General features: G+C 41.7%; 1 protein-coding gene and 1 long non-coding RNA gene across 5 annotated transcripts in view; one reads left to right on the top strand and one right to left on the bottom strand.

Annotated features, from left to right (window-relative positions):
- The window catches only part of LOC120094358 (uncharacterized), a 380,216-nt gene that overhangs the window by 186,430 nt on the left and 169,576 nt on the right, over nucleotides 1-24,210 (top strand). The window lies entirely within an intron of this gene.
- Nucleotides 9,039-24,210, bottom strand: part of LOC148003944 (uncharacterized) — a 32,589-nt gene continuing 17,417 nt past the window's right edge. Inside the window, exons 2-4 of one of the 3 annotated variants that reach the window (XR_015627494.1) lie at nucleotides 16,422-16,585; nucleotides 10,875-10,999; nucleotides 9,039-9,999 (exon numbers count right to left, since the gene is read on the bottom strand). This is a non-coding gene — a long non-coding RNA (uncharacterized LOC148003944). The remainder of the gene's footprint in view (nucleotides 10,000-10,874; nucleotides 11,000-16,421; nucleotides 16,586-24,210) is intronic. The other 2 variants (XR_015627496.1, XR_015627495.1) reach the window with 2 other exon arrangements.

The raw sequence follows: 24,210 nt of genomic DNA, 5'->3' as shown, positions 1-24,210 counted from the left end.
AGTGAAACTCAGAAATGCATTGACTGGAAAGAAATGTGGAAAACAGAGAAGTCCAAGTATCAGCCTGCGAGAGGCCTGCTTTGTTAGGGAATGAGGGAAGCCAGCAGAATTGCTAATATGTTTTATTCCTGAAGTCTACAGCTTACAATTTTTGATTTAAAATGCATGCTTAGAAAAATTGTTTCTTTCTGTAATTTTCTCATTGTATTTTTGTAATAAGAATGTTAAGTTTTTGCTACCAGGGTTAAATAGTCAATATTTTACGACCATAACCAATTCCTTCTCATGTTACATAAATTATTGAAGTTGTTGTGTACTTGCAAGGCTTGCAGGATTTGAAAAAAATAAAGCAGCAAAGAAGATGCTTTTTACTTTCTTCTTTTGAGCAAGGATCAAATGCAGGTTTTTGGAGAGACTTTCCTCATAACTTTTCTATCCAAGTGCCAAACTCTGCCTTGTATAATCTTTATTGTGTATTGACTGAGAATTTATTTGACTTCTTTGTATTACATGAGAATCTGTTTAAATTTCAGTTAATTTTGACATTTTTATATGAGCTAAAAATTCATATTAATGAAGTACCTATCAGAGAAAGCTGACCAATGTGGCATCACCTTGATGTTTAGTTACTAAAGCACATAGTCAGAGAAAGACGATTGCTCTTCTTTGGGACTGATTTTTATTTTAGTTTCCTTAAATACTTCATTGTCAGGTTTACAGAAATGCTCAGATTTTGTTAAATCTTCATCTGTGTTTTTGGTCATGGCCTATCCTGTCTGTAGTCCAAATCCAAGCATTGATAATAGTATGTACATTCACAAAATGCTCAGTAGTTCTTCTCCGTCAGGTTAATCCTGGGTTTAGAGTCTGTTTGCTCCAATCACAGATTATAGCATCTTAGAAAAACCCACAAGGTCTTCCTTTCTCATGAAATAGAGTTAGTACCAACTTTCAGTTGAGCACCCTGGAGCTCAGTGAGCTCATATGCATCAGACACTGGATATACTTTCGGTACTCTGAAAATGTTGGTAGTGGTAATGGTGGTGGCAGAGAAGATGGCAGTAATGCCAAATGATTAAGCCATTATTTTATGAGGTCCAGGAAAGAAGCTTTTGGGTAAGTTACCAGTGGTTAGACAAATGTCTAGTAAATGTGCTTAATCCACAATCCACTTACTGTAATAAGGAAATTCTCATGTTCTAATTTTCACTAACAAAATGAGCTTGAAGCCTAGCTTACATTTCCTTGAAGTCATAATTTGAGATGGCATATCTCTGACATAGATAAGTAATCATCACATGCATTTTCATTGCTCCCAAACTGGAACCATAGCTCCCTGGAACTGGAGCCTCTTCAGATCTTCCCCATGGCTCATATTCATGTACAGGAAATAATTACTATAATAAAATTGCAAACTTCTGACTCCTGATCCTGCCATGTGAATTATACAGAACCATCACCAATGCTGCCACTTGCTCTCTTTCATTTTTGGAGAAATTCTGTTTCCGCTTTGAGGCTAGAGACCTAATCCTTCACTTCTGTGGGCTTTAGGTCCATAGTAGTTGCAGTGCATCTCCTCTTTCTTTCCTTAGTGTCTGATGCTGTGACTGTCACCTATGAACTCATTGCATTTGATTGATGCAGCTTCATCCTCTTTTGCTTTTTAGACAGTGTATCATTTACTCTAAAACATTCCTAGGCTCTCCTGAAGTAAGATAAATTCTGATACTTTCAAAAACCCTTCCGGAACTATGGTTCAATATGTCTTCACCTATCAAACTTGCACCCTCATCATGTCCATCAGAGAGAGAGAGAGAGAGAGAGAGAGAGAGAGAGAGAGAGAGAGAGAGAGAGTTCTTTCTTTGCTGTGGTGTATTGAAGTATGATCAGGAAGTGCTTGTACATATTTTCTGAGATTTTGCAGATTGCTATAAATGTGCCTTAAATGCTGGGAGATTGTTACCACTTTTAGCTCTGCATATGACATTTATAGTTTTCATAATGCTAGAATGAACTTTCATGGTGCTGTTTCACTCATGTGGCTTGCTTTGGTCAATTCTTTTAGACGCTAAACTTGCATGGACGCTTGAAGTCACTTGCAAGCTTAACCTCTTCCTAATTTTATGAGAGAAAAACAACTCAGGTAACTGCAGATTGGCACAAATTCTTAGAAAAATCTCTTGAAATTATACTTAAAGCATAAGAATGAAGATGATAAACTGTTAGGTCTGATCAATCCAGTGCTCAAGGCCAAGCTTTCCAAGTCTAATAAAATCAAGTGAGAGATGACTGATATAGTTGTATTTGCCAAATACTAGTTGTTCTTTGTGGGACAGTGAAAGGCACCCTGGTTCCTGGTTGAGGAGGTTTGAACCCTGGGGACCCTGGATAGACAGTAGGTGATTTTCTTTATTCTCAGGAAACCAGGATGGTCACTAGACTGCAGCCCTCCATAGATTTGTGACCATTAGTCATGTAAGGGCAACGCCTCAAGCCCCTTCACAGGTAGAGGACATGACCATAGATCATGGAGGCTCAAAGCAGATCTCCATTATAATGAAGTACCTAAAGGCCTGGAGGCTTAGCCAATGAATTTCCCTTCCTAGACACTCCTCCCTGCAAAAGGTATTTAAGCTCAGGCCTACTCTGAGAAGTGGGGTATAGTTTTACTCATCCACTTTCTGCCAGGGCAATAAACACCTTAAAACCATGATCTGCCTCTTTTCATCCGGAACTGCTGTGGGGAGTTACAGAGAAGGCCTTTGCCTACAGAGCCACTGTCTAATCTCCTGAAGAAAGCCTCCCTGTGCTCCCAGCTGCTGCCTCTACCACCAAGCCCACTGCCTTCAATCCAAGGACTCTCCCTGCAGTACTAGCTAAATTTCCCCAACTCCCCCCTCAGCCCGGGCTAGATACAGCCCTGCAGGCCATCCATTCTTAGTTTTCCCACAGCATCCCAGCAATTCCTGGATGCCCAAGAGCCCGAGAGCCAGATGGCCCTGGCTTCCTTGCAGGCCCAGGGACCCCCGACCCAGCTCTGTCTGTGTCTTGCACCTCAGACTGTGCTTCCCCACCGCTGGAGTAGTGTCTTCTGGCTTCCTGTAGCCCAACACCTGCCCAGGCAGCTTGGGGTAAGTAAGTCAACTTCCTGTGTCCTGCCTCCCTGAGCGGCCTGACCCCATTAATCCTACAGTTCTTTTTAATTGTGTTAGAATGATTGGTTTTGTATGGTGGGGTCAGACAGATGGCTGAGATTTGTAGGAGAAAGGGGTTAACTAAACCTCTATTCCTCTTCATATTAATTTTTGGAGCAGAGCCTCAAATAGGAGTGTACTACCTAGGCTGGCCTGTGAGTGGAGGGATCTTCTTGTCTCTGCCTCTTCCCACCAGGTTGGTGCTATAGGCACATTAGGCAACCTGACATTTTATATGGATTCTAGAAATGAGACTTCATGTCCTTCTGCTTGCATAGTAAACACTTCAAACAAGCCAGCTCCTTAGTCTCTGACGCATATTTTCTTAGATTATGTAGATTGCCTTAAATGTGCATTGAGAGTTGTGAGCTTGGTACCACACTTAGCTTTAAATATGGAATTTCCAGTTTTACTGACTCTATAATGGATTTTCATCTACAACTGAATTCTGTTGCCTCATTTCATTTACATATATATTATTAATGAAGATGTATGACAATTTAAACAGGAATACAACAACAATATTGTTAAAGATACAGGAATATTTGTTCAACAACAGTTCAAGAATCTATTCTCTTCACTGAATATTTCCCCTATATAGTCCCTGATTTTTTTAAAAATTTCTCTCCTCACTTTTTGAACGACTTTACTTCTCTATATGTTTCCTTAGGCAACAGTACTTTTAGTGATAGATAGAGTTGGCTACTTTCCGGTACCTAACCTCCTCCCTGTTTTTGTTTTTTTTAAATACATGCCATTTAATCTAAAACAGTTGTGTCATTGCAGTTGCCAATTAATCCTGCTCAAATTGACCTGGCAGGATCAGCATATTCCTCACTACCTGCCCCAATATTCTGGGTTCCTGAATGAAACACACACACATGCAGCCTTATATTTTTATATGCCTTAAACAGCTCAATAGCTGGGCCACTCCCAAACCTCCATGTCCAGTGTTCCTGAGTTATTACTAAAATTTGTATTCCATCTTTGCTGCTTTAGACCCAGTTGGGATGACGCAGGGGCCATTCTTCCTCAGTTCTTACATGGTAGCTATGCTCTTTCTTCTGCACCTCTTAGGCCTTGTCCTTACTGCTTTCCCAGCATTGCAGTTCTAAATCCTTCTTTGTCTCTTGGTCGCCTTGTCCAGAAACCCTAAAGTCCTGGCTTTATCTCACTGCCTAAACATTGGCCTCTGGAAACTTTATTTACCAATCAAAACCAACAGGAGGCAGAGACCCTCAGAATCTTGCATGCAGATTCTAGTGCAATTTTAAGAACCCAATTAACAAAAGTGTTAAGCCAAATCCACAGCATTTTTCCTTTTTCATACATTAAAAAGACCTTTTCTCTCAGATATACATTGAAAAATGTATAATATTTATATAAACTATAGTGTATTATATACACTAATAACATTCAGTTCATCGATTTTGTCAGTTTAGGTACATTACTCTAACATCTATACTAACTTATGTTTTAATACCTGAATTATGTTTTGATTTTAACTTGCATTACCATTTGAAAACCATCCTTTCAAATGCACATCATCTTCCTCAATGCTAAACAACTTAAGTTTGATTTTGAGACTATAGTTAGACTTCAACCCTGTCAGAGATCCAAGAATGAATTAAATAAATATTACCTTAATATATAAGAAGAATAAAAACATAGCTTCTAAAACTTAACCAATTTGCAGAGATAGCTGATTACCTAGATAATACCCTATTCTTCAAAATGTTGGAACATCTGTCTCCAATCTTCTAGCCCAGAACCATCTGACAGACCTTAAGTGAAGTAGGAATTATTAAGGACTAGCTTACCTTGTCTTGGCATAGCTAAGATGTTGACTCTCTTGTATTATGTGTCTTTTCCTGGATATGTATATGTGTGTGTGTGTGTGTATATATATATATATATATATATATATATATATATATATATATATATATATATGCAATTCTTGCTCAGTGGCTATCTTGGCACAATTGAAACAAATCTGTATGGAGGTTATAATGCTCAATGTCTTTGAAACATGAAGGGTATATTGTCAGAATCAAGCATGTCGACTAGTCAAAAAAATCTATTGTTAATGAAATGATTTTAAATGTCATATTCTGTGGATTTCTGATGCTTTTGAACACTATCTACATATAGTATGTCTGAACATTGAACCTTGAATACTTTTAGCTATTTCTGTCTGAATAATATTGACAGCACCTTATTATAATTAAATCTGAATCTAATACAACCATGTTAGTAATATCACGCCCTTAATTTGCTTTACTTAATCACCCCAGTTTGTAATAACAGGTGAAAGGACTTGGTGAAAGCCTTGTATACTTAAATAAGTTGCATAAGCACAAGGCTTATCTAAGAATAATAATATTGACTGATCCAACAGCTCCCTGTACCCAAATCCCGTGGGGGAGAGAGCTAAACACCCAGAGGTTTGAACAATCCTGAGTTCACAGGTCAGTCTGCCACTTCTGCCCACCTCTCCCACATTCCTGGCCCAAGAGGAAACTGCAGAGTGCCTCTGAATAGAGGAATATAGGAGCAGTCAGTGGCAGAAGCCTACTGGGTCCAGCCTGTGCCTGGAACTTAACTGAAATGGTCACACAGCTCTCTGCACACAAATCCCATGGAGGAAAGAGCTGGACAGTCCTGAGATATCAGAGGAGATTACTCTCTACCCATATTCCTTACCCAAGAGAGAATCACCTAGTGCCATCTGTGCCCCCCCCCCCCGGGCTCAGGACCTAAGAGCTGTCAGGAGCAGGACCATTTCAGTTCCTGTCTGTACCAAGAGCTGAAAGCCAGTCACCTGAAAGCACCTACACACCCGAGAGCAGAACACTCTGTTCCCAGAACTGACTGAAAGAAAACTGGAAAACAGTTCTACAAGAGTGCTGACACACAGGCCTACAGGAGGGTCAAGCCACTGTCAGAGACAGTAAGACAAGCTAACACCAGAGACAACCTGATGGTGAGAGGCAAGCACAGGAACCTAAGCAACAGAAACCAAGACTACTTGACATTATCAGCCCAGTTCTCCCACCAAAGCAAATATTAGATATCCAAACAGACCGGAAAAGCAAGATTTAGATATAAAATCACATTTTATGATGATGGAGGACTTTAAGAAGGACATAAATAACTCCCTTAAAGAGGAGACAGAAATTAAGAAGTACAAGTAGGGCAACAGAAGTTAACAAGTAGAAGCCTTTAAAGATGAAACACAAAAGTCCCTTAAAGAATTACAGAAAAACACAACCAAATAGGTGAAGGAATTGAACAAAACTGTCCAGGATTTAAAAATGGAAATAAAAACAATAAAGAAAGCACAAAGGGAGATAACTCTGGAGATTGAAAACCTAGGGAAGAGATCAGGAGTCAAAGATACAAATATCACAAGCAGAATACAAGAGATGGGAGAGAGAATCTCAGGGGCAGAAAACCATAGAAAACATTACCATAGAAAACATTGACACAACCATCAAAGATAATGTAAAATGCAAAAAGCTCCTAGCTCAAACCATACAGGAAACTCAGGACAAGATGAGAAGATCAAACCTAAGGATAATAGGTATAGAAGAGAGTGAAAACTCCCAACTTAAAGGGACAGTAAATATCTTCAACAAAATTATAGAAGGAAACTTTCCTAATCCAAAGAAAGAGATGCCCATAAACATACAAGAAGCCTACAAAACTCCAAATAGGTTGGACCAGGAAAGAAATTCCTCTCATCACATAATAGTCAAAACATCAAATTCACAAAACAAAGAAAATATTAAAAGCAGTAATGGAAAAAGTTAAGTAACACATAAAGATAGACCTATAAGAATTCCACCAGACTTTTCACCAGAAACTACGAAAGTGAGAAGATCCTGGGCAGATGTCATACAGACCCTAGGAGAACACAAATGCCAGCCCAAGTTACTATATCCAGCAAAACATAACATAAAAAATTTAACATAGATGGAGAAACTAAGATATTCCATGACAAAACCAAATTTACACAATATCTTTCTATGAATCCAGCCCTACAAAGGATAATAGATGGAAAACTCCAATACAAAGAGGGAAACTACACCTTAGAAAAAGCAAGAAAGTAATCTCCTTGCAAAAAACCAAAAGACACACACAAACACAATTACACTTCTGACAATGAAAATAACAGGAAGCAACAAACACTATTCCTTAATATCTTTTAACATCAATAGACTCAAGTCCCAAAAAAGACATAGACTAAGAAACTGGATACAGAAAGAGGACACAGCATTTTGCTACATACAGGAAACACACCTCAGAGACAAACACAGACACTACCTCAGAGTAAAAGGCTGGAAAACAATTTTCCAAGCCAATGGTCCAAAGAAACAAGCTGGAGTAGATATTCTAATATTGAATAAAATTGACTTTCAACAAAAGTTATCAAAAGAGATAAGGAAGGACACTTCATATTCATCAAAGGAAAAATCTACCAAGATGAACTCTCAATCCTAAATATCTGTGCTACAAATGCAAGGGCACCTACATTCATAAAAGAAACTTTACTAAAGCTCAAAGCACACATTGCACCTTACACAATAATAGTAGGAGATTTCAACACCCCACTCTCATCAATGGACAGATCATGGAAACAGAAATTAAACAGAGACATAGAGAAACTAACAGAAATTATGAACCAAATGGACTTAACATATTTATAAAACATTTCATCCTAAAAACAAAAGGATACACCTTTTTCGCAGTACCTAATTCTACCATCTCCAAAATTGACCATATCTTCGATCACAAAAGAGGCCTCAACATATATAGGAAGATAGAAATAATCCCATGCAACCTATCTGATCACCACGGACTAAGACTGGTCATAAATAACAAAAAAAAAAAAAAAAAAACAGCCAATCTCGTGCGCCCTGCCTCCAGCTCACTGCTCCCAAACCCCGTGGGAGAGAGAACTCACCGCCGAGACCCGGTGTGCACTCCTGAGACTGCAGAGCGGAAGAGACCACCAACACTGCCCACCCCTGCCCATATCCCTGGCCCAAGAGGAAACTGTATACGGCCTCTTGGATAAGGGCACAGGAGCAGCAAATCCGCTGCTTATGAGACACCGCCGGAACCTGAAGGGACCGACCAGATAAACAGATCTCTGCACCCAAATCCCAGGGGAGGGAGAGCTAAACCTTCAGAGAGGCAGACATGCCTGGGAAACCAGAAGAGACTACACTCTGCCCACATCTCTGACTCCAGAGGAAAACACCAAATGCCATCTGGAACCCTGGTGCACGGAAGCTCCCAGAAAGGGCTGCTCAGATCTTCTGGTTGCTGCCCCCTCTGAGAGCTCATAAGCAACACCCCACAAGCAAACTTGAGCCTCGGGACCACAGGTAAGACAAACCTTCCTGCTCCAAGCGACCTGCCTGGTGAACTCAAGACACAGGCCCACAGGAACAGCTGAAGACCTGTAGATAGGAAAAACTACACGCCCGAAAGCAGAATAGTCTTTCCCCATAAGTGGCTGAAAGAAAACAGGAAAACAGGTCTACAGCACTCCTGACACACAGGCTTATAGGACAGTCTAGCCACTGTCAGAAATAGCGGAACAAAGTAACACTAGAAATGATCTCATGGTGAGAGGCAAGCGCAGGAACCCAAGCAACAGAAACCAAGACTACATGGCATCATCGGAGCCCAATTCTCCGACCAAAGCAAACATGGAATATCCAAACACCAGAAAAGCAAGATCTAGTTTCAAAATCATATTTGATCATGATACTGGAGGACTTCTGTCCTGCGCTACATCTCGACAGCAGGAACGACACGGCACACACAGGATCCTTCTGCAGAAAAGCTTTAATGCATCTTGAGAGGGAGAGCATAAGCTTACAATGCGGAGATGCCGAGTGAGGAATAACCGTCCCTTATATAGGAAACTATCCTCGCCTAGGATGTGTCACTCTCTGACTGGTCGCTGCCAATTATGCCAGATGACGTACCAAAGCGTACGTGTCCCTTTGAGTAGGGAAGTTACCAGGTGCCTGCGTATTGCCCTTTTTACTAGGTGCATTCTGCCAGATGCCCGTGCCATCTTGTAATGGAGTATGTGAGGACAGCTCCTCACATCTCCCCCTTTTCTGTTTTTTAAGCAAACAGGACACCCAGATATAGGAGGGCAAAGACAGAGGTCATATCCTCGTACAAAGTTGGCGAACCTGTACAGGAGAGATACCCTTAGGCTGTTGTTGGGACCCAGGGCACTCCCGACCCGTCGCACTGCCATTTTTCGAGGGAGGGAAAACTGGGGCAGAAACCCTCATGTAATATGACATGCCTTCCAGGGAGCGTATTTGGTAGAACTTCCCTGTGCGATGCTAAGCTCATCACCCCTCATGGGCTGCTCAAGCCAGACACTCTAATCCTGTGCAATGAACCGAGGTTCTAGGAGTGCAAGAGCTGTCCAGCCGGCGACCTGTTGCTTGAGCATGGTCAACCAGATATCGGCTGACGCTCCTTGTTCAAGGGCTACAAGCGCCTGGGCGATCACTACTTTGTCCTTTCTTGTTTGAGGTCTCAATTTGCAAAGCAACCAGAGGAGTAACACTAATCCACAGCAGAGGATCACTCCAAAAAGTCCCACTCCCACCCATTCCTTGAAATAAGAGACTGCTGAGGTGATCCAGGACTACAATCCCTCCGTCAAAGACAGGTCCAGTCGGGTAGAATTTACTTGAATGATGGTCGCTCTCAGCTCCCGAAGTGTCTGTTCAAACTCCGAGGTCCAATTCTGTAACAGATGCTGTGAAAGACTCTTAGATAGATTAGCAGCTCGGGTAAATTTGTCATATTATATGGAGGTGACACAAAGGCCTGGGAGTTTTTGCTCACAGCCAAGCTGGGCCAGTTGCCATAGAATGTCTAATTGCTCTCGGACCAGATCTATACGTTGGTTGACAAGCATAAGGCCTCCCTGTATCTGAGTACTGGCCGAGGCCTGTCTGTCCCGAGCCACAGAGACGGTGGCCGATAAATCATTGATAGTTTGGGTTGTCTGTACTGAATTTGACAAGGCCAATGCTGAGGCAGTAACCGAGGCAGCGACTGCTGTCGTAGCAATAATGCCAGCAATAATTGCAGAAATACCAAAATCTCTTTTTCCTCTAAATAAGGTCATGGTCCCCAGGGTATCAACAGGGATCGGGATAAAGCGAGGCATGTGGGTAACTACTGAGATATTTTATATGAGTAGCTGTCCAGACAGAGGCAGCAGGTTTGATGTTCCCCGTCCAGGAAAATGACAACCGTCCCTTTTTGCCCTTTCCTCCAAGTAGCATCACCATGGGCGTAAGATCAGTGCAGCTACCATTAATGCAATGTAAGGCCACCACCATAGAGAACTGTGGCATTAGCCACAATGTCCTCCTCACCAGTTCCCCATGTGGCCTCCCTTAACCAAGCAGAAGATTGATTACATAACATAATGCAAGGGAGATCAAAAGATGTTTTGTTGAATATGCCAAAACAAAGGCTGCCCTTAAGGGGAATAGTCCTATTTTCTTTTAGTCGTTCAACCTGTGGATCCTTAGGTAAATAGGCCAACCCTAAATCCCTGTTAGTGGTACATCACCGGCATCGGGAGTGGAAAGGTTGATATTATTCCCCATCGTAGCTCACCCTGCACCGTTGCTGGCATCCATGGAAGAAGAGTGAGGAGGTGCAGGAGTCCCAGTCCCTTCTTGATCATTTGCTGTGATGCTCCGAGTAAGTCGTCCTGGGATCCATATGGGATTTTCATTGTCCTGTGGAAAAAGACAAACAGCTCCCCTGGATCTTATTAAAACAGGATCTGGGCCTTTCCATTCATTTGTCAATACATCCTTCCATTTGACTAATTCTTTTGTCCTCTTGGGCTCTGAGCAATGTCGCTCAGCCGCTGTTTGTCCAGCTTCATCAAGATTTAAAAAATTTAAGGTAAAAAGGGCCAGAGCAGTGGCCACTCGGGGTGTTGGGGGGAGTTCTATCATAATTCCCCCTCTTTGTTTTATTAAATATGATTTGAGCGTCCGATGAGCACGCTCTATGATTCCCTGTCCTTGAGGGTTGTAGGGTAGGCCCGTCAGGTGGGTAACCTGCATCTGAGCACAAAACTGACGGAATTTTTGAGATGTGTAGGCGGGGCCATTGTCAGTTTTTACACATTTTGGCTTTTCCCAAGCACTCCATGCTTCAAGGCAGTGCTGAATGACATGTGTTGTTTTTTCTCCTGTAAGTGGGGTGGCATGTAGAATGCCAAAACGTGTCTATAGATACATGCACATACTGTAATTTTCCAAAAGTAGAATTATGAGTAACATCCATTTGCCAGATTTGCAATGGCTGTATTCCTCGGGTTGACCCCGATGTGAGGAACTGGGAGGAACTGGCAGCACTGTTGGCATTGGGAGACTATATCATGTGCCTCTTTTCTAGTTATAGAGAAGCGGCGGCGTAAAGTTTCTGAGGTGACATGGAAATTGCCATGAAAGGCTTTAGTGGCCTCTAAAGGAGAGGCCAGGGTCACAGCTATCATTTTTGTGGCTTTGTCAGCCAAATCATTCTCTGAACTCATTGGGCCAGGGAGTCCAGAATGGGCCCGTATATGAGTAATGTATACAGGGAATCTTCTATTTAATAGGATAATTTGGATTTTTCAGAAAATATCTGCCACCTTACTAGTGGTTTTAATTATACTGGCGGTTTCAAAAATACTAACAACATTAACCACATAGGAGGAATCTGAAACAATATTTAGAGGAACCTGGAATTTTTCAATGACCTCCATGACCACTAGGCATTCTACCACTTTGGGTGAGGTTTCAAAATATTGTCATGAGAATACTTGGGAGTTTACCACATATGCTCCCACCCCTGTTTTTGACCCATCCGTATACACTATTATCCCCTCCTTTAATGGTCTGTGGGATGTGACGCGAGGGAAAACAACAGGTTGTGATCTTGCAAAACACAATAGGGGGTGTTTAGGATAATGATTATCTATCTTCCCTGTAAAGGATGTGAGCAGCACTGCCCAATCATCAGAGGTAGTGGCTAGAGTTTGGACCTGGTAGGGTGTATATGGGATAATCAAGGATTGGAGTGGAGTCCCAAAATGACAGATGGCAGCTTTTAGGCCCTTAATAGCCGGATGTGCTACTGCTGCTGGATACCAATCAATAATCTTCACAGGGGAAGCATGTGGATAGATCCATAACAGTGGACCTTGTTGCCATAAAACTGGAATGGGTAAATCCTTGGTATCTAGTACACAGAGTGAAAAAGGTTGAGACCAATCAATGCATTGCAATTGGGCCTGTTTTATGGCATTTTCTACTTTTAGTAAGGCCTTGGTTGCAGCGGGAGTTAGCACACGAGGGGTGGTGATGTGGCTGTCCCCTTCCAATATTTAGAACAAAGGTTTTAATTCCACGGAAGGGATTTACAAAAATGGTCTCAACCAGTTGATATCTCCCAAGAGCTTCTGAAAGTCATTAAGAGTATGGAGGTGGTCTCTACGGATTTCCAGTTTCTGGGGTATAATCTTATCATGGAAAATAATGGATCCTAGAAAATGACCTGTGTCAGCAATTTGGACCTTTTCTGTAGCAATATGTAAGTCCCATTGTTTAAGGGTTTTTTGTAATAAGGAATAGGCTTGTGTGAGTAATTCTAAGTCTTTATGACACATCAATATATCATCCATGTAATGGATTAACAGTAAATTTGGATAGGTCTCCCTGACTGGTTTGAGGGCTTCCTGAACATATAACTGACACATCGTAGGGCTGTTGGCCATGCCCTGAGGTAGGACCTTCCACTGGTATCTTTTATCAGGTTCAGTATGATTAATTGATGGGACAGTAAAAGCAAACCTGGGCCTATCAGGGGGTAAAGCAGAATAGAGAAAAAACAATCCTTGATATCTATTATTACCAAATTCCAATCCTTTTGTAGGGCCGAGAGTATAGGAAGGCCCCGCTGAATGGGTCCAAGGGATTCCATCTGATCGTTAATGGCCCTCAAGTCATGGAGTAGTCGCCATTTTCCTGATTTTTTCCTTATTACAAAAATTGGGGTGTTCCAAGGAGAGGTGGAGGGCTCCAAATGTCCCAATCTTAATTGTTCATCCACCAGTCCTGTAGCTGCCTGTAATTTCTCAGAGGTTAATGGCCATTGGGGAACCCACACTGCGTCCTCCGTCCTCCATGGTATGGGTCGTGCTGCCCCAATGGCGCCTAGGAAAAACCCAGGCCTTGTTTATGGGGGTTGGTGATCGGTTCAATGGGCGTGAGACGACCCTGTTCTAATCGCCCTAGGCCTTTCCCTTCCTTATAGCCCATCCTTGACATCATGTGGGCCACTTGTGGGGGGTATTCATTAGATAAGGTCAGTCCCATGGTCTGCATAACATCCCTCCCCCAAAGATTAACAGGCAGGGGAAAGTACATAAGGAATAAATTGTCCCTGTCGGCCATCGGCAGTTGTCCAAGTTAGAGTGGCAGAGCTGATCATAGGGCATGACTGGTAGCCTAATCCTTGTAGCGAGTGAGAAGATTTTGTGTTAGGCCATGATTGGGGCCACCATTTTGAGGAAATTATACTTTTATCAGCCCCAGTATCCAGTATGCCTTCGAATTTCTTTCCATTAATTTCTAAGCTCAATTTTGGGCGGTTGTTAAGGTGAACCACCAAATATGCCGAATCATGACCAGTGGACCCCATGGGTCCCTTGGTATCCTGTATCATGGCCTGGGAGCACAGAAGGAGTAATAACTGTGCTATTCTATCTCCTTTACTTATGGAAAAAACCCCATCGGGACTTGAACAAAGAATCTGAACATCAAGAGAGCGCTGAGCTTCAACAAGGCCTGGATGGACTATCAGTCCTTGTAGGGCGAGAGATCCTCTCCCAAGGACAAGGCCTATGGTTCCTGGGGGTAGAGGCCCCACAGTCTGAGCAGGAATTGGCTGAATGCCCATCTGGGGCATTAGAAAGAAGTCTGAGGCGGCACACAGGTCCAATTTTGTGTCGCCTCTTGGGGGACCTCCTCTGCCGGGGTCATGGCCCTGTGAAAGCGGTTCCCATATCTTTGAGGGCCCTGGGACCAGGGGCCCACCAGCCCATTTTTTGACATCTCATTAGGCCGAGTCTCTAAAGGAGGGAGTAGTTTGCCTTTAATGTCTCTCACTGATCGGCACTGGTCAGCCCTATGGTAGCCTTTGCCACATCGGACACAGAGGGTTGCAGACCCCCTGTCTCCTTTTGTCATCCTGCAGTCTATTTTTAGATGGCCTGTTTTCCCACATTGAAAGCATGATCTTTTAACCGTCCCTTTAACGGGGCGTTGCTGGGACTGGAGAATGGCGGCCGCCAGGCCTGAGATAGTAAGGGGCCCTCCAAGTTCCCTGCAGACTCTAAGCCAATCCTGTAGCTCTTTATTTCTTCGGGGGCCTATGGCTGCTCGGCACTCCTGGGTGGCTTGCTCGAAAACGAGCTGTTCTATAAGCGGTGCTGCTTGTTCAGGATCGCCAAAGATTCGTCCTGCAGCCTCTGTCATTCTAGCTACAAAATCTGAGAAATTTTCCTGGGGTCCCTGAATGATTTTTGTAAGTTGATTATCGATCCCTCCTCTCCTGGACAGTGCCTTCCAGGCTCTAACAGCCGTGCTGGAGACCTGAGCATAGGCGCCCCAGTGGTAAGCAGACTGATCAGCTGCAAATCGGCCCTGTCCTGTTAAGAGTTCGAAAGTCCATTCCTGTTGCTCAGGTATTAAGGCCGTAGCATTCGCTCTGGCCTGTGTTTGGGCTGCCTCATACCAGAGCGCTTTCCATTCCATGTATTGGCCCATGCTGGCAAGGGCTGCCTTAGCAATCATCTGCCAATCAGCTGGTGTCAATGCCGCCATGGCCAACCTGTCGAGTTGTGTTAGAGTAAAGTTGGCTGTGACTCCATACTTTCTAACTGATTCCGCTAATTCCTTAATCTGATTATATTCAACAGGGGTATGGACCCGTCCTCCCTCCGGAGTCTCAAAGACAGGAAATGTCATACTCAGCTTTCTTCTCACCCTCTCGGGGACTAGTGAGAAGGCGCGTGAGCGTGTCTCATATGGAGGGGGCGCCGTTGGTGGCGGCCGTGCTAGAAGCCTTCTATTACTTCCCCTACATTCATCGGGGTAATATCTTTCCTCCTCATATTTAGCTGCTTCCTCATCTAGCTCGGCCTCCTCCTCTGAGTCTAAGGTTTTATTTTCAGAGCTTTCAGAACTGTCGAGGTTCAGCGCTTCTAGCTCTTTCACAGGGTATAGGCTGGCTCCCCCTCCTGGTTTATGTGTAGAGGAGGAAGTGCTGGAATCTGAAAATTTCAACGCTCCCTTGTCTGCAGACTTACTGGGAGGGCCTTTTTTCTTTCTTAGGACGTCCTTTTTCTTGCACGCGCCCAACCTCTCACTATGTTCGGTTTCTGACATACTGTCCAGGACTACCTCGAGAGTGGCCTGTCCTTCTACTACTGCTGCCTTACACGTTTCATCCTTTAAACCATTCTTAACCAGCTTCCATATAGCTTTGGTCCCTAGGCGCAGATCCTCTTCTGCCAATTTTCTGTCAAGGTCCTTTCCAAGTTTGTTCCATGAGGCAATTGTAAACGAGAATGAACAGGCAAACCAAGGAACCACCCTCTCCACCTCCTTCACAAAGTTTTTAAGTGTTCTTCCTCCAATTTTAATATCCCTCTGCTTTAACACTGTTTCCAAGGCCGTGACCACAGACTGTGAGGATCCCATGATGGGCCAGGAACGCTGGCGGCTTATCTACGTCTGTCTGACAAGGCGTGAGGTGAAAGGGTAGAGACAGACACGCTGCTCTCTTATGTACGGGAGTCTTACACGCGCCTCCCCGTATGGTGCCGCTTATCTACGTCGGCCTTATCGCATCCTTGCTCCTCAAAAGTCAAAATCAAAGGTAAAAGGGAGCGGCGCGAAGCTCACTTATATATGAGAGACTGCGACGCGCCTTCAGCTGCTGTGATCGTCCTTTTAACAGCGAAAACGGTGAAAACAGAACATAATAATAAAAAAGAGTAGGGTGGCTCCCAGGACAAATACTATAGCCTAAACAAATCCTTCCCAAGGCGGTGAAAACCCCAGACCAAAGTCCAAGAGAGGCCTGCCTCTCCGAATGTACCTGCCTGCAGTTCGGAATCCTCCTTGTTGCCAAGGGATCTCCGAAGGTGCTGACGATGGCGAGTTCTTTCCCGGGTTTTCAGCACCAGATGTCCCACGCTATGTCTTGCCAGCAGGAACGACGCGGCACACCCAGGATCCTTCTGCAGAAAAGCTTTAATGCGTCTTGAGAGGGAGAGCATAAGCTTACAATGCGGAGATGCCGAGTGAGGAATAACCGTCCCTTATATAGGAAACTATCCTCGCCTAGGATGTGTCACTCTCTGACTGGTTGCTGCCAATTATGCCAGATGACGTACCAAAGCGTACATGTCCCTTTGAGTAGGGAAGTTACCAGGTGCCTGCGTATTGCCCTTTTTACTAGGTGCGTTCTGCCGGATGCCAGTGCCATCTTGTAATGGAGTATGTGAGGACATCCCCTCACAGACTTCAAGAAAGACATGAAGAACTCCCTTAGAGAAACACAGGAAAACATAAATAAACAAGTAAAACCTACAGAGAGAAATCACAAAAATCCCTGAAAGAATTCCAGGAAAACATAAATGAACAAGTAGAAACCTATAGAGACGAATCACAAAAATCCCTGAAAGAATTCCAGGAAAACACAATCAAACAATTGAAGGAATTAAAAATGGAAATAGAAACAAGCAAGAAAGAAAACATGGAAACAACCTTGGATATAGAAAACCAAAGGAAGAGACAAGGAGCCATAGATACAAGCATCACCAACAGAATACAAGAGATAGAAGAGAGAATCTCAGGAGCAGGAGATTCCATAGAAATCATCGACTCAACCGTCAAAGATAACGTAAAGCAGAAAAAGCTACTGGTCCAAAACATACAGGAAATCCAGTTCTCAGTGAGAAGATCAAACCTAAGGATAATCGCTATAGAAGAGAGTGAAGACTCCCAGCTCAAAGGACCATTAATATCTTCAACAAAATCATAGAAGAAAACTTCCCTAACCTAAAAAAAGAGATACTCATAGGCATACGAGGAGCCTACAGAACTCCAAATAGATTGGACCAGAAAAGACAAACCTCCCGACACATAATAGTCAAAACACCAAATGCACAAAATAAAGAATATTAAAAGCAGTAAGGGAAAAAGGTCAAGTAACATATAAAGGCAGACCTATCAGAATCATACCAGACTTTTCGCCAGAGACTATGAAAGCCAGAAGATCCTGGACAGATGTCATACAGACCCTAAGAGAACACAAATGCCAGCCCAGGTTACCGTATCCTGCAAAACTCTCAATAAACATAGATGGAGAAACCAAGATATTCCATGAGAAAACCAAATTTACACAATATCTTTCTACAAATCCAGCACTACAAAGGATAATAAATGGTGAAGCCCAACATAAGGAGGCAAGGTACACCCTAGAAAAAGCAAGAAACTAATCGTCTTGGCAACAAAACAAAGAGAAGAAAAGCACACAAACATAACCTCACATCGAAATATGAATATAACAGGAAGCAATAATCATTATTCCTTAATATCTCTCAACATCAATGGCCTCAACTCCTCAATAAAAAGACATAGATTAACAACCTGGATACACAATGAGGACCCTGCATTCTGCTGCCTAAGGGAAACATACCTCAGAGACAAAGACAGACACTACCTCAGAGTGAAAGGCTGGAAAACAACTTTCCAAGCATGTGGTCGTAAGAAGCAAGCTGGAGTAGCCATTCTAATATCAAATAAAATTAATTTTCAACTAAAAGTCATCAAAAAAGATAAGGAAGGACACTTCATATTCATCAAAGGAAAAATCCACCAAGATGAACTCTCAGTATTAAAAATCTATGCCCCAAATACAAGGGCACCTACTACATACATAAAAGAAACCTTACTAAAGCTCAAAACACACATTGCACCTCACACAATAATAGTAGGAGATTTCAACACCCCACTCTCATCAATGGACAGATCATGGAAACAGAAATTAAACAGAGACGTAGGCAGACTAAGAGAAGTCATGAACCAAATGGACTTAACAGATATTTATAGAACATTCTATCCTAAAGCAAAAGGATATACATTCTTCTCAACTCCTCATGGTACGTTCTCCAAAATTGACTATATAATTGGTCAAAAAACGGGCCTCAACAGGTACAGAGAGATAGATATAATCCCATGCGTGCTATCAGACCACCACAGGCTAAAGCTGGTCTTCAATAACAATAAAGGAAGAACGCCCACATATACATGGAAGTTGAACAATGCTCTACTCAATGATAACCTTGACAAGGAAGAAATAAAGAAATTAAAGATTTCTTAGAATTTAATGAAAATTAAGGTATAACATACCCAAACTTATGGGACACAATGAAAGCTGTGCTAAGAGGAAAACTCATAGCTCTGAGCGCTTTCAGAAGGAAACAGGAGAGAGCATATGTCAGCAGTTTGACAGCACACCTAAAAGCTCTAGAACAAGAAGAAAATACACCCAGGAGGAGTAGAAGGCAGGAAATAATCAAACTCAGAGCAGAAATCAGTCAAGTAGAAACAAAAAGGAACATAGAAAGAATCAACATAACCAAAAGTTGGTTCTTTGAGAAAATCAACAAGATACATAAACCCTTAGCTAGACTAACAAGAGGACACAGAGAGTATGTCCAAATTAACAAAGTCAGGAATGAAAAGGGAGCCATAACTACAGATTCAGAGGAAATTCAAAAAACCATCAGATCTTACTATAAAAGCCTATATTCAACAAAACTTGAAAATCTGCAGGAAATGGAAATTTCCTAGACAGATACCAGGTACCGAAGTTAAATCAGGAACAGATAAACCAGGTAAACAACCCCATAACTCCTAAGGAAATAGAAGCAGTCATTAAAGGTCTCCCAACCAAAAAGAGCCCAGGTCCAGAGAGGTTTAGTGCAGAATTCTATCAGACCTTCATAGAAGACCTCATACCAATACTATCCAAACTATTCCACAAAATTGAAGCAGATGGAGCACTACCGAATTCCTTCTATGAAGCCACAATTACTCTTATACCTAAACCACACAAAGACCCAACAAAGAAAGAGAACTTCAGACCAATTTCCCTTATGAATATCGACGCAAAAATACTCAATAAAATTCTGGCAAACCGAATCCAAGAGCACATCAAAACAATCATCCTCCATGATCAAGTAGGCTTCATCCCAGGTATGCAGGGATGGTTTAATATAAGGAAAACCATCAACGTGATCCATTATATAAACAAACTGAAAGAACAAAACCACATGATCATTTCATTAGATGCTGAGAAAGCATTTGACAAAATTCGACACCCCTTCATGATAAAAGTCCTGGAAAGAATAGGAATTCACGGCCCATACCTAAACATAGTAAAAGCCATATACAGCAAACCAGTTGCTAACATTAAACTAAATGGAGAGAAACTTGAAGCAATCCCACTAAAATCAGGGACTGGACAAGGCTGCCCACTCTCTCCGTACTCATTCAATATAGTTCTTGAAGTTCTAGCCAGAGCAATCAGACAACAAAAGGAAATCAAGGGGATACAGATTGGTAAAGAAGAAGTCAAAATATCACTATTTGCAGATGATAGTATATTTAAGTGATCCCTAAAGTTCCACCAGAGAACTACTAAAGCTGATAAACAACTTCAACAAAGTGGCTGGGTATAAAATTAACTCAAATGAGTAGCCTTCCTCTACACAAAAGAGAAACAAGCTAAGAAAGAAATTAGGGAAACGACACCCTTCATAATAGACCCAAACAATATAAAGTACCTCGGTGTGACTTTAAGCAAGCAAGTAAAAGATCTGTACAATAAGAACTTCAAGACTCTGAAGAAAGAAATTGAAGATCTCAGAAGATGGAAAGATCTCCCATGCTCATGGATTGGCAGGATTAATATAGTAAAAATGGCCATTTTACCAAAAGTGGTCTACAGATTCAATGCAATCCCCATCAAAATACCAATCCAATTCTTCAAAGAGTTAGACAGAACAATTTGCAAATTCATCTGGAATAACAAAAAACCCAGGATAGCTAAAACTATTCTCAACAATAAAAGGACTTCAGGGGGAATCACTATCCCTGAACTCAAGCAATATTACAGAGCAATAGTAATAAAAAACTGCATGGTATTGGTACAGAGACAGAAAGACCAATGGAACAGAATTGAAGACCCAGAAATGAACCCACACACCTATGGGCACTTGATTTTTGACAAAGGAGCCAAAACCATTCAATGGAAAAAAGTTAGCATTTTCAGCAAATGGTGCTGGTTGAACTGGAGGTCAACATGTAGAAGAATGCAAATTGATCCATGCTTATCACCCTGTACAAAGCTTAAGTCCAAGTGGATCAAGGACCTCCACATCAAACCAGATACATTCAAACTAAATGAAGAAAAACTAGGGCATCATCTCGAACACATGGGCACTGGAAAAAATTTCCTGAACAAAACACCAATGGCTTATGCTCTAAGATGAAGATTCGACAAATGGGATTTCATAAAATTGCAAAGCTTCTGTAAGGCAAAGGACACTGTGGTTAGGACAAAACGGCAACCAACAGATTGGGAAAAGATCTTTACCAATCCTACAACAGATAGATGTCTTATATCCAAAATATACAAAGAAGTCAAGAAGTTAGACCACAGGGAGGCAAATAACCCTATTAAAAATGGTGTTCAAAACTAAACAAAGAATTCACAGCTGAGGAATGCTGAATGGCTGAGAAACACCTAAAGAAATGTTCAACATCTTTAGTCATAAGGGGAATGCAAATAAAAACAACCCTGAGATTTCACCTCACACCAGTGAGAATGGCTAAGATCAAAAACTCAGGTGACAACAAATGCTGGAGAGGATGTGGAGAAAGATGAACACTCCTTCATTGTTGGTGGGATTGCAGACTGGTAAAACCATTCTGCAAATCAGTCTGGAGGTTCCTCAGAAAATTGGACATTGAACTACCTGAGGATCCATCTATACCTCTCTTGGGCATATACCCACAAGATGCCCCAACATATAAAAAAGACACGTGCTCCACTATGTTCATATCAGCCTCATTTATAATAGCCAGAAGCTGGAAAGAACCCAGATGCCCTTCAACAGAGGAATGGATACAGAAAATGTGGTACATCTACACAATGGAATATTACTCAGCTATCAAAAACAATGCCTTTGTGAAATTCATAGACAAATGGTTGGAACTGGAAAATATCATCCTGAATGAGGTAACCCAATCACAGAATAACACACATGGTATGACTCATTAATAAGTGGCTATTAGCCCAAATGCTTGAATTACGCTTGATGCATAGAACACATGAAACTGAAGACGGATGATCAAAATGTGAATGCTTCACTCCTTCTTTAAAAGGGGACCAAGAATACCCTTGGCAGGGAATAGAGAGGCAAAGATTAAAACAGTCACAAAAGGAACACCCATTTAGAGCCTGCCCCACATGTGGCCCATACATATACAGTCACCCAATTAGACAAGATGGATGAGGCAAAGAAGTGCAGGCCTACAGGTGCCGGATGTAGATCTCTCCTGAGAGACACAGCCAGAATACAGCAAATACAGAGGCGAATGCCAGCAGCAAACCACTGAACTGAGAATAGGAACCCTGTTGAAGGAATCCCAGAAAGACTGGAAGAGCTTGAAGGGGCTCGAGACCCCATATGAACAACAATGCCAAGCAACCAGAGCTTCCAGTGACTAAGCCACTACCTTAAGTCTCTACGTGGATTGACCCTGGTTTCTTACCTCATAGGTAGCAATGAATATTCTAGTAAGATCACCAGTGGAAGTGGAAACCCTTGTTCTTGCTAAGACTGAACCCCCAGTGAACGTGATTGTTGGGAGGAGGGCGGCAATGGGGGGAGGATGTGGAGGGGATCACCCATAAAGAAGGGGAGGGGGAGGGATTAGGGTGATGTTTGCCCGGAAACCGGGAAAGGGAATAACATTTGAAATGTAAATAAGAAATACTCAAGTTAATAAAAAAAAAACGAAAAAAAAAAAAAAAAAAACAAAAACAGATAGCCCACATATACATGGAAGTTGAACAATGCTCTACTCAATGATAAGTTGGTCAAGGAAGAAATAAAGGAAAAATTTAAAATTTCATAGAATTCAATGAACATATAACATACCCAAACTTATGGAACACAATGAATACAGTGCTAAGAGGAAAACTCATAGCTCTGAGTGCCTGCAAAGAGAAACTGGAGAGAGCATATATAAGTAGCTTGACAGCACACTTAAAATCTCTAGAACAAAAAGAAACAAATACAAGAGGAGTAGATGTCAGGAAATAATCAAACTCAGGGCTGAAATGAACCAAGTAGAAACAAAAAGGACTATAAAAAAAATCAACAAAAGCAGGAGCTGATTCTTTGAGAAAATCAACAAGATAGATAAACCCTTAGTCAGACTAACCAGAGGGCACAGAGAGTGTATCCAAATTAACAAAATCAGAAATGAAAAGGGAATCATAACAACAGAATCTGAGAAAATTTAAAAAATCATCAAATCCTACTACAAAAGCCTTTATTCAACAATACTGGAAAATCTGGAGACAATGGACAATTTTCTAGATAAATACCAGGTACTAAAGTTAAATCAGGGACAGATAAACCATCTAAACAACCCCATAACTCCTAAAGAAATAGAAACAGTCACTAAAAGTCTCCCAACCAAAAAGTGCCCAGGACCAAATGGGTTTAGTGTAGAATTCTTTCAGACCTTCATAGAAGACCTCACACCAATACTGTCCAAACTCTTCCACAAAATAGAAACAGATGGGGCACTACCGAATTCCTTTTATGAAGCCACAAATACACTTATACCTAAACCACACAAAGATCCAAAAAAAGAGAACTTCAGACCAATTTCCCTTATGACACAATAATCAAAACAAAAATACTCAATAAAATTCTCATAAACTGAATCCAAGAACACATCAAAATGATCATCCATTATGATGAAGTAAGCTTCATCTCAGGGATTCAGGAATGGTTCAATATATGGAAATCTATCAATGTAATCCACTATATAAAAAAACTCAAAAGGAGAAAACAGCATGATCATTTCATAAGATGCTGAGAAAGCATTTGACAAAATTCAACACCCCTTCATGATAAAAGTCCTGGTTAGATTAGGAATTCAAGGCTCATGCCTAAACACAGTAAAAGCAATATACAACAAACCAATAGGAAACATTAAACTAAATGGAGATAAACTTGAAGCAATTCCACTAAAATCAGGGACTAGGCAAGGCTGCCCACTCTCTTATTACTTATTCCATATAGCACTCGAAGTCCTAGCCAGAGCAATCAGAGAATGAGAGGAGTTCAAAGGATACAAATTGGGAAGGAAGAAGTGGAAGTATCATTACAGATGATATGATAGTATACTTAAGTGACCCCAAAAGTTCCACCAGAGAACTATTCAACTTGATGAACAATTTCAGCAAAGTGGCTGGGTATAAAATTAACTAAAAAAAAAAATAAGTAGCTTTCGTCTACTCAAAGGATAAATATGCTGAGGAAGAAATTAGGGAAATGACATTCTTCACAACAGTCCCAAATAATATAAAATACCTTGTTGTGACTTTAACCAAGCAAGTGAAAGATCTGTATGACAAGAACTCAAGTCTCTAAAGAAATAAATTGAAGATCTCAGAAGATGGAGAGACCTCCTATGCTCATGGATTGGCAGGATTAATATAGTAAAAATGGCTGTTTTGCCAAGAGCAATCTATAGATTCAGTTCAATCCCCATCAAAATTCCTACTCAATTCT

The sequence above is a fragment of the Rattus norvegicus genome, chromosome 8 (assembly GCF_021556685.1).
Source record: "Rattus norvegicus strain SHRSP/BbbUtx chromosome 8, alternate assembly SHRSP_T2T, whole genome shotgun sequence".
NCBI lineage: Eukaryota > Metazoa > Chordata > Mammalia > Rodentia > Muridae > Rattus > Rattus norvegicus.
The sequence above is the reverse complement of the archived record's forward strand: the minus strand, read 5'-3'. Positions and strand labels throughout refer to the sequence as shown.